Source organism: Arachis duranensis, chromosome 3, assembly GCF_000817695.3.
Source record: "Arachis duranensis cultivar V14167 chromosome 3, aradu.V14167.gnm2.J7QH, whole genome shotgun sequence".
Taxonomy (NCBI): Eukaryota; Viridiplantae; Streptophyta; class Magnoliopsida; order Fabales; family Fabaceae; genus Arachis; species Arachis duranensis.
Window position 1 is genome coordinate 98,857,809 of NC_029774.3, and position 11,246 is coordinate 98,869,054.

Below are 11,246 nucleotides of genomic sequence, written 5' to 3' on the forward strand. Positions count from 1 at the left end.
ACAGCTTGCCATGGAAAGGAGTAAGAAGGATTGGATGAAAGCAATAGGAAAGTAGAGATTCGAAAGGATTCTAGCATCTCCACACGCCTATCTGAAATTCCCACTATTGATTTACATAAGTATTTTTATCCCTTTTTATTTTCTATTTATTATTAATTTTCGAAACCCATAACCATTTAATCTGCCTAACTGAGATTTACAAGGTGACCATAGCTTGCTTCATACCAACAATCTCTGTGGGATCGACCCTTACTCACGTAAGGTTTATTACTTGGACGACCCAGTACACTTGCTGGTTAGTTGAATGAGATTGTGAAAAGAAAGTGCTGAGTTAATGTTTTTATGCACATGCCAAAGAGCCATTAGTGTTGATCACAATTTCGTCCACCATGGATCCACCTACAAAATGGTCCAGTGACATTTTAGAGAACTCAGATAGACGATAATAGAATATATCCAGAATGGTCCACTCTGAAAGCATGTCAGAAGGACACCTTTTGGTCATCTGCTTGTATCTTTCCCAAGCTTCATAGAGGGATTCACCATCTTTTTGTTTGAAGGTCTGAACATCCACTCTAAGCTTGCTCAACTTTTGAGGAGGAAAGAACTTAGCAAAGAAGGCCGTGACCAGCTTATCCCAAGAGTCCAGGCTATCTTTAGATTGTGAATCCAACCATGTTCTAGCTTTGTCTCTTACAGCAAAAGGGAAAAGCATGAGCCTGTAGACTTCAGGATCTACTCCATTAGTCTTAACAATTTCACAAATCTGTAGGAATTCAGTTAAAAACTGATAGGGATCTTCTGATGGAAGTCCATGGAACTTGCAGTTCTGTTGCATTAGAGCAACTAGTTGAGGCTTCAGCTCAACATTGTTTGCTCCAATGGCAGGGATTGAGATGCTTCTTCCATCAAACTTGGAAGTAGGTGTAGTATAGTCACAAGCATCCTCCTTGCATTATTGTTGTTGGGTTCGGCTGCCATATCCTTTTCTTGTTCGAAAATTTCAGTAAGGTTGTCTCTGGATTATTGTATTTTAGCTTCTCTCAGTTTCCTCTTCAGAGTCCTTTCAGGTTCAGGATTAGCTTCAACAAGAATGCCTTTTTCGTTGTTCCTGCTCATGAAAAAGAAGAGAACAGAAAAGGAAGAGGAATCCTCTATGTCACAGTATAGAGATTCCTTTATGTTAGTAGAAGAAGAAAGGAATAGAAGAAGGAAAAGAGTTAATAATCCAAACACAAGGGGGAAGATAGGTTCAAATTCTTGAGATGAAGAAAAGAGTGTTAGTAATTAAATAATTAAATAGAAGAAGAAGAGAGAGAGAAGTTTTTGAAAAAATTAATTTTGAAAAAAGGAAGAAATAAAATTAAAATTAAAATTTGAAACAATTAGTTAATTAAAAGAATTTTGAAAAAGAGGGAGGTAATTTTCGAAAATTAGAGAGAGGAAAGTAGTTAGGTGGTTTTGAAAAAGATAAGAAACAAACAAAAAGTTAATTAATTAGTTGAAAAAGATTTAAAAATCAATTTTAAAAAGATAAGAAGTTAGAAAAGATATTTTGAAATTGATTTTGAAAAAGATATGATTTGAAAAAAAAAGATATTTTTAGAAGATATGATTGAAAATGATATTTTGAAAAAGATTTAATTTCAAAATTTAAAATTGATTACTTGACTAACAAGAAACTAAAAGATATGATTCTAGAATTTAAAGATTGAACCTTTCTTAACAAGAAAGTAACAAACTTCAAATTTTTGAATCAATCACATTAATTGTTAGTAAAGTTTTCGAAATTTTGAAATAAAGATAAGAAAAAGATTTTGAAAATAAATTTTAAAGATTTTCGAAAATAAAAAATGAAAAAGATTTGACTTTTAAAAAAGATTTTGAAAAGATAGGATTTTAAAAATTGAAAATTTGACTTGACTTATAAGCAATAGCTAAGTTTTTAAAAATTTTTGACTAAGTCAACTCAAATTTTTGAAAATTATGAATAAAATAAGGAAAAGATATTTTTTTTTGAATTTTGAATTTTTAATGATGAGAGAAAAAAACATAAAAATGACTTACAACATGAAAATTATGAATCAAAACATATGATGCATGCAAGGACACTATGAATGTCAAGATGAAAACCAAGAACACTTTGAATGTCAAGATGAACATCAAGACTTATTTTTGAAAAATTTTTAAGAAAAGAAAAACATGCAAGACACCAAACTTAGAAATTTTTAATGTTTAGACACTATGGATTAAAAAATGCATATGAAAAACAACAAAAAGCACAAAACAAGAAAATATCAAGATCAAACAAGAAGACTTACCAAGAACAACTTGAAGATCATGAAGAACACATGCATGAATTTTCGAAAATTGCATGAAAAAGGGAAACATGCAATTGACACCAAACTTAAAACATGACACAAGACTCAAACAAGAAACACAAAATATTTTTGGTTTTTATGATTTTATTAATTTTTTTTGTATTTTATTTTATTTTTTTTCGAAAACATATAGGAAAAATAAAATAAGAAATTCAAAATTTTTAATAAGAATTCCAAGAATCTTCGCAATGTTAGTCTAAAGCTTCGGTCCAGGAATTAGACATGGCTTAATAGCCAGCCAAGCTTTTTGTGAAAGCTTCTATCCAAAACACTAGACATGGCCAATGGCCAGCCAAGCTTTAGCATACAAATCAGACATACAACAGCTGATACTTCATCCAACTTCATATACTGATAAGGGGAAGCCTCAATCCAATTGAGTTAGACATGGCTTTACAGCCAGCCAAGCTTCAACATGCTTCATGAAACACTAGAAATCATTCTTAAAAATTTAGAATAATTTTTCGAAAACAGAAGTAAAAAAATTTTTGAAAGATTTTTGAAAAATTTTTGAAAATAAAAAAAAAATAAAATTACCTAATCTGAGTAACAAGATGAACCGTCAGTTGTCCAAACTCGAACAATCCCCGGCAACGGCGCCAAAAACTTGGTGCACGAAATTGTGATCATCAACAATGGTGCCAAAAACTTGGTAGCGCTCTCAAACGTGAATCACACTTTGTCATAACTCTGCACAACTAACCAGTAAGTGCACTGGGTCGTCCAAGTAATAAACCTTACGTGAGTAAGGGTCGATCCCACGGAGATTGTTGGTATGAAGCAAGCTATGGTCATCTTGTAAATCTCAGTTAGGCGGATTCAAATAGTTATAAAGGTTTTGAAATTAATAATATATAAAGCATAAAATAAAATAGAGATACTTATGTAATTCAATGGTGAAAATTTCAGATAAGTGCATAGAGATGCTTGTTCCTGTTGAATATCTGCTTTTCTACTGCTTTCATCCAATTCTTCATACTCTTTTCCATGGCAAGCTGTATGTAGGGCATCACCGTTGTCAATGGCTACTTCCCATCCTCTTAGTGAAACAGGTCCAAATGCTCTTATCACAGCACGGCTAATCTTCTGTCGGTTCTCGATCATGTCGGAATAGAATCCATTGATTCTTTTGTGTTTGTCATCACGCCCAACAATCGCGAGTTTGAAGCTCGTCACAGCCATTCAATCCCTGAATCCTACTCGGAACACCACAGACAAGGTTTAGACTTTCCGGAGTGGCTGCCAAAGGGTTCTAGCTTATACCACGAGGATTTTGATTAAGGAATCTAAGAGATACTCGCTCGTTCTAAGGTAGAACAGAAGTGGTTGTCAGTCACGCATTCATAGGTGAGAATGATGATGAGTGTCATGGATCATCACATCCATCAGGTTGAAGTGCAACGAATATCTTAGAACAAGAATAAGCTGAATTGAATAGAAAATAGTAGAAATTGTATTAAAACTCGAGGTACAGCAGAGCTCCACACCCTTAATCTATGGTGTGTAAAAACACCACTGTTGAAAATACATAAGTGATCAAAGTTCAGGTATGGCCGAATGGCCAGCCCCCAAAGTCTAAGAACTAAACGTCCAAAGATGGATGCTAAGATAAAAGACGAAAACCAAGATGTCTAATACAATAGTAAAATGTCCTATTTATACTAGACTAGCTACTAGGGTTTACAGAAATAAGTAATTGATGCAGAAATCCACTTCCGGGGACCACTTGGTGTGTGCTTGGGCTGAGCTTGAGCTTTACACATGCAGCGGCTTCTTTTGGAGTTAAACACCAAGTTGTAACGTGTTTTTGGCATTTAACTCTGGTTTGTGACGTGTTTCTGGCGTTTGACTCCAGAATGCAGCATGGGACTGGAGTTGAACGCCATTGTGCGTCATCTAATCTCGAACAAAGTATGGACAATTATATATTGATGGAAAGCTCTAGATGTCTAATTTCTAACGCCGTTGAGAGCGTGCCATTTAGAGTTCTGTAGCTCTAGAAAATCCATTTTGAGTGGAGGGAGGTCAGAATCCAACAACATCAGCAGTCCTTTTTCGGCCTGAATCAGATTTTTGCTCAGGTCCCTCAATTTCAGCCAGAAAATTCCTGAAATCGTAGAAAAACACACAAACTCATAGTAAAGTCCAGAAATTTGAATTTAGCATAAAAACTAATAAAAACATCCCTAAAAGTAGCTACATCCTACTAAAAACTACCTAAAAACAATGTCAAAAAGCATATAAATTATCCGCTCAATAGTTAGCCTCTGAGGATGCTGAAGTGATTGTCATCGATTCACCAGTCTCATCTGAGGGTGAATTTGAACCGCCATTTGAGGAAGAAACAAGCTCCTCTACTACTGATTTGGTTGACTCACGTGCAGGTAACATGGCAGCACCTAGGAGAGTTACTATCAAGAAAGCTGGAGCCCCAGATTTTACACTACAACTGTATCAAGCGCATCACCCAGCGGTGGCTACAAATTTCGAACTAAAGACTACGCTACTCAACTTGATGCCCAAGTTTCATGGCTTACCTACTCAAGAGCCTATCAAGCACCTTAGGGATTTCCAGACAGCCTGTTTTACTATTAAGCGTGAGGGTACAGATGAAACTTCTATTCTGTTAAAAGCCTTCCCGTTCTCTCTTGAGGGAAAGGCGAGAGAGTGGTACTACACTCAACTTGGAGTGACTGTTGCTAACTGGGATACGCTTAGAAGAGAATTTCTGGAAAAATACTTTCCAGTTGAAGTTACTGATAGATTGAGGAAAGAAATTTCCATGATTATTCAAGGCGAATCCGAGACTCTCTATGAATATTGGGAGCGCTTCAACAATCTTCTGGAAGCATGTCCCCACCACATGATTGATAAGTTGGTGTTGCTTGGCTACTTCACACAGGGCATGAAGTCTCAAGATAAGACCACATTGGAAGGTGCTAGCAATGGGTCTATGAAAAAGTACAAGACCACTGATGAAGCATGGCAATTGATCAGCGACTTAGCTGAATCCACTAGGAATCACAGGCAGAGGCAAAGCCACTCAAAAGCTATTGCAGAGGTATCTTCTAACAGAGAGACTACTGCTCTAACTCAGAGTATATGTGAAACAACCAACTTACTGAAGCAAATGCAGTTTAGTCAACAACAAGCTCAGCATGCTCAGCCTTCTCCACCACAACAAAGCCAACAGTTGGTTCCACAAAGAGTATGCAGGATCTGTGCTGATTATAGTCATTATACTGATGAATGTCCATAGCTCTAATAGGAAGACAACACTATGGCAGCCACTCATAACTTCTATGACCACCCAAATTAAGGATACAATCAAGGTGGCGGCTACAACCATGGATGGCAGGACAATTCCAACCAAGGTTGGAGAGATAATTCTAACCATGGTTGGAGGAACAATCATAACAGAGGAGGCATAGATAACAATGGAAACCAGAGGTGGAATAACAATAACAACATCAGACAGTAGAATCAGAATCAAGCCTACAGAGTACCTCATCTAAGGCAGCCCCAAGCATCTCAGCAGACCCCTCAGATCTATCCTTCTTCATCTTCTAATGATGAGTTACTACAATCTATTGATCAAAGACAATAGGCCATGGAAAACAACCTTGCTTCTACTCTAAAGGGTCTGAACTTTACCTTGCAATCTCTTGTCTCACAGATTGGATCACTAAATAACTCCAACAACCATCCTTTGAGCTCCAGTGGAATCCCCTCTCAACCATTACCCAACCCCAAGGGTGGCATCAATGCCATCACCTTGAGGTCCAAAACCACATTACAGGAGAGGAACCATGAAGAGCCAAGCCCACCAGAACACACTCCAGCTGAAAATGTAGTGGAAGTGGAAGATGTTGAAGCAGAAGAGGACGTACAAGACATAGTTGAAGAAGAGGAAGCTCAACTACAGAATGAAGCACCAAAGGATGCTGAAGCCGCAGATAACGCCCGTCCTATCCCCTTTCCACAACTCGCAGGGAAGCCCAGGAAGCAGATGGAACTTGATCCCAAAATGGTAGAAATATTCAAAAAGGTTGAGGTAACTGTTTCCCTTTTTGATGTTATTCAACAAGTACCTAAATATGCGAAGTTTCTAAAGGATTTATGTATACATAAAGATAAAATTAATAAATTAGAAACTATTCCTTTAGGTAGTTCTATCTCTGCTTTAATGGGAGGTATACCTGAAAAGTGTAGTGATCCAGGTCCATGTATGGTTAACTGTACCATTGGAGGTGTGATAATTTCTGACTGCATGTGTGATTTAGGAGCATGTGTTAGTATAATGCCTTTGTCTATATATGATACCTTGAGGCTCCCTCCCTTAAAAAGGTCGGCAGCTCGTTTTGTGTTAGCAGATAAAAGCATTATTATAGTTGTTAGAATTGCTGAAGATGTATTAGTGAGCATTAAGGGTCTTACATTTTCCATTGACTTCTATATCCTGGAAATGCCCCCTAATGACTCACGGAGGCTATCATCAATCCTGCTTGGAAGACCATTCTTGAAGACTTCAAAGTTCAAGCTGGATGTAGTTTCAGGAACTTACTCTTTTGAGATAGATGGCAGAATAGTAAAGTTCAGTTTAAATGAAGCTATGAACACCCTCCGGAAGATCATTCTATCTCCCAGTGTGATATCATTGATGAAACTGTAGCTGAAGTTCACCAGAAAGAATTAGAAGAAAAGTACATAGGGCAAGGACCAAGTGTGGGGACACTTTCTGAAGACATTCCTCCTTCAATACCACAGGCACCTTCAACAAGTCAGCTGCTCCATCAAATACTGGAGAGGTTGGACCGGCAAGAACAGAAAGTGAAGCTACGAGAGTGCTGCAACCAGCGCCGATTCAAATACCTCAAGGAGCTACTCACAGGAAACCATAGACCTGACAAAGACCCAGACACTCTGAACTCCACTTCATTTACCAGCACAGGGAGCCATGACGGTCCCAACTGTGGAGATACTGCTACCAGCCCCCCTTTGTTCCTGATAGATGGCACCGAGGACGGTGCAAAGCCTTAAGTGTGGAAAGGTCGGTCAGTACCTGACTTCCGGAGGTAATTTCTCTTCTCTAATATCAATAAAATAGGATATTTAGTTAGTTTTTCTTTTGTAGAATAGGATAGATTGCATAGTAATAGGTTAATTGTATGCATGTTCTACTTGATTGAAAAGATAATAAGTTTCTTCTAAGACCTTATTTTTTGAAAATTTTCACTAATTTAAATCAAAACTTAGATGTTAAACTTGTTTGAAGATTGTAAATTGGAACATGGTTTTTGAGCTAAAGAACACACAACCTGTGAGACTTTGAGCCTAAATACATGGTTACATTATTTAACCATAAATATTTTATTCTTGTGTGTTTACTTCTCTATGATTGTAATTTGTATTTTGTTTTATCCTATATGTCCAATATTTAATATATTTATATGCTTGCATATGATTGAGGCCATTATTTGTTTTAACTCACTTATCCCAAATAAGCATACCCTTTCATTTACCTTTGTTAGCCACTTTGAGCCTCTTAATTCCATTTGTTCTATATTTTGCCACATTACTAGACTTAAGTGGAAAAATAATTAAACATCCCAATTGAATCTTTGGTTAGCTTAAGATAAAAATTGTGTGTTAATTGAGTATGGGAAGTTTGCGGGAACAAGGGTTGATAAGGGAATGTGTCATGATAAAATAATGGGAATTTGGGTACCTACTCATGTGAAACTATAAAAATTAAAAAAATATTTTCATGTGCATTGATAAGCTTTGTTTATTTTCATGTTCAAAAAAATTATAATATTCAATTATTAAGTAAATAAATAAGGGAAAAAATTACCCCAATGCCAAGTCAATCAATGCATATGTGATACAAGTAAAAGAAAGATTGAAGAATGAGTATGTAATGTAAAGTGGGAAATTTTGGGTAGCTAAGTATGAAATTAGGAGATATATAGAGTATATATATATATATATATGTTAGGTGAAAGCTTAGGTTAATTAAAAATTCAATTTATAAGCTCACTTAGCCATATGTACACCCTTACCTTTACCTTAGCCCCATTACAACCTTAAAAAAAACCTCATGATGTTTGCATTGGTATGTTAAAAATTGTTGATTGGTTAGGTGTCGAACAAAATTTAGAAAGCATGATTAGAGAAGAGTAGAGTGATTACCCTATACACTTGAGAGACTAGAGTGCACATACATCATCAGTGAGGGTTCAATGCTTAAATTCTTTGTTCACTACTTCATAAGCTATCTTCTTGAATTTTTATCTGTTCTTACTGTATAAATTGAATTAGTGGAATTTGATTTGTGATTGTCTTGAAGAGCTTACTTACTTTTGACCAAGTGGACAAGAATCATATAGTTGCATTTATATATATAGGTTGCATTGTATTGCATGAGTCTTATATGTCCCTATTCGTTCATATTTATCTCCTTCAACTAAGCATGAGGACATGCTAATGTTTAAGTGTGGGGAGGTTGATAAACCATTATTTTATGATTTATATTGTGTTTAATTGTGTGGTTTTATCAAGTCTTTCACCCACTTATTCATATAATTTGCATGTATTTACAATTCCTTCCCAAAATTATTCTATGATTGAAAACTTGCTTCCTAAAGATCTTTTAATTGTATATTTTTTATTCTCCTTTATACCATTCGATGCCGTGATCTGTGTGTTAAGTGTTTCAGGCTTCATAGGGCAGGAATGGCTTAGAAAATAGAGAGGAAGCTTGCAAAAATGGAAGGAATACAAGAAATTGAGGAGATGACTAGCGAGAAGCGACGCGGACGTATGGCTCACGCATCTGTGCGAATTAGAGAAAATCACAGTGGCGTGACGCGTGCCTGACGCGAGCGCCTAAAATGGAATCTGCATGGGTGACACGAACGCGTGGATGACGCGCACGCGTGGATGACGCGCACGCGTGGCAAGAAAAAACGCTGGATGACACGAACGCGTGGACGACGCGGTCACGTGACGTGCGCGATCTGCAGAATTTACAGGAATCGCTGGCGTGGATTCTGGGCCGCGTTTTAACCCAGTTTCCGGCCCAAAAACGCAAATTAGAGCCAGGGAACATACAGAGACTAAGGACAACTCTCATTCCACATAATTTTAGTTTTTAGTTTTTTAGATCTGATTTTACTCCTCCTATAGGTTTTCTCTCTACACATTCATAGTTCTTAGAATTTTGTTTTATTACTTTTTGGATTTGGATATTGACAAGAGTTATTACCTCCGCCAAGACTTCATCATTCTAGTTTGTTTTCTTACTTTTCGCTTACTCTTTCATATCCTTAATTTGTCCAGAGTTACAATTGGATTATTTTTATAATTTATTAATACAAGAACCATTTTTTATTTTAATTGATGTTTTTTATTATTGTTTATCACGTCTTTTTTTATTTCCCTTTTTAATTTTGTGAAGTTTACATTCATGATAATGGAGTAGTTCTCTAACTTGATTGGGAGTTGATTAAAAGGAGAATCTTGAGTTGGAATACTCAAGAGCTAAATTGTAATTGGGTTTATTGTTGGCTGGCTCTCTAGTCACTAACACTAATCCTTCCCAAGGGAGAGGATTAGAACTTGTGAATAGAAGTAGACTTCCAACTTACTTGACTTTCCTTTACTAAGTAAAGGATAACTAAGTAGAGACAACCTTCAATTATCAATTCATCTTGAGAAATATCCAACAAGGATAGAACTTCCGATTAATCTTCTCCCGATAAAGGTTTTTATTTGAATTACATAAATTCTCTGATTTAATTTCCTGTTTATCAAACTCAAAACATTTTGGAAAACCTCTAATTGATAAAATAGCACATCTTTCTGTAACTCGTTGGGAGACGACCTGAGACTCATACTCCTAGTATTTTTATTCTAATTTTGTGACAACCCGTCTAAATTGATGAGCAGATTTTTGTTGGTTAAGAACTGTACTTGCAATGTATCTCTTACATTAATTTCTTAATCTACCAATTTCCACCACGTCAAGGGCCTAAAGGAATAAAATCCTAGCCCAAGCGGCAAAATCAAGCTGTCCAAGTGAAAAGCTTGAGACTGAGTGGTTAAAGTCGTGATCCAAAGCAAAAAGAGTGTGCTTAAGAACTCTGGACACCTCTAACTGGGGACTCTAGCAAAGCTGAGTCACAATCTGAGAAGGTTCACCCAGTTATGTGTCTGTGGCATTTATGTATCCGGTGGTAATACTGGAAAACAAAGTACTTAAGGCCACGACCAAGACTCATAAAGTAGATTTGTTCAAGAATCAAAATACTAAACTAGGAGAATCAATAACACTATCCAAAATTCTGAGTTCCTATAGATGCCAATCATTCTGAATTTTAAAGGATAAAGTGAGATGCCAAAACTGTTCAGAAGCAAAAAGCTACTAGTCCTGCTCATCTAATTGGGACTAAGTTTCACTGATATTGTGAGATTCATTGTATATTCTCTTCTTTTTTATCCTATTTGATTTTCAGTTGCTTGGGGACAAGCAACAATTTAAGTTTGGTGTTGTGATGAACGGATAATTTATACGCTTTTTGGCATTGTTTTTAGGTAGTTTTTAGTAGGATCTAGCTACTTTTTAGTATATTTTTATTAGTTTTTAAGCAAAATTCACATTTTTGGACTTTACTATGAGTTTGTGCATTTTTCTGTGATTTCAGGTATTTTCTGGCTAAAATTGAGGGACTTGAGCAAAAATCTAATTCAAAGGCTGAAAAAGGACTGCTGATGCTGTTGGATTCTGATGCAATTGCATATTTGATATATTAGCTAGTTAGTTTAGTTGATTTTAGCTTGATTTCACTCATTTTCTCTAAATAA

At 36.1% G+C, this 11,246-nt stretch overlaps 1 non-coding gene across 1 annotated transcript; it reads left to right on the plus strand.

Annotated features, from left to right (window-relative positions):
• Positions 1-475: 475 nt before the first annotated feature.
• Positions 476-583, plus strand: LOC127746273 (small nucleolar RNA R71). The gene has a single exon (XR_008007893.1). It is a non-coding gene; the product is annotated as a small nucleolar RNA R71 (small nucleolar RNA).
• Positions 584-11,246: the final 10,663 nt, after the last annotated feature.